The sequence below is a fragment of the Hemibagrus wyckioides genome, linkage group LG02 (assembly GCF_019097595.1).
Source record: "Hemibagrus wyckioides isolate EC202008001 linkage group LG02, SWU_Hwy_1.0, whole genome shotgun sequence".
In the NCBI taxonomy this organism is placed as follows: Eukaryota; Metazoa; Chordata; class Actinopteri; order Siluriformes; family Bagridae; genus Hemibagrus; species Hemibagrus wyckioides.
The window spans coordinates 19,002,037-19,002,279 of NC_080711.1; positions in this window are offsets into that span (position 1 = coordinate 19,002,037).

Consider the following 243-nt stretch of genomic DNA (forward strand, 5'->3'; position numbering starts at 1 on the left):
CCACGATTGGCTAAGGTCACTGATTGACAGGAGGAGGAGTCTGATATCCCTTCCTTTGGGTCCTGTGATCAGAATTCAAACTGTTGTAAAACTTGAGCATGTTTAAGTTATCTGGCTTCCATATTAAGTATACAGGTCATTATTTAGTTATTTATTAATTTATTTATTTATTTAAACCCCCAGGATTCTTTTGCATGGTCCTCACAGAAATGTAATGCAAGTCCAACACAAACACACACACAG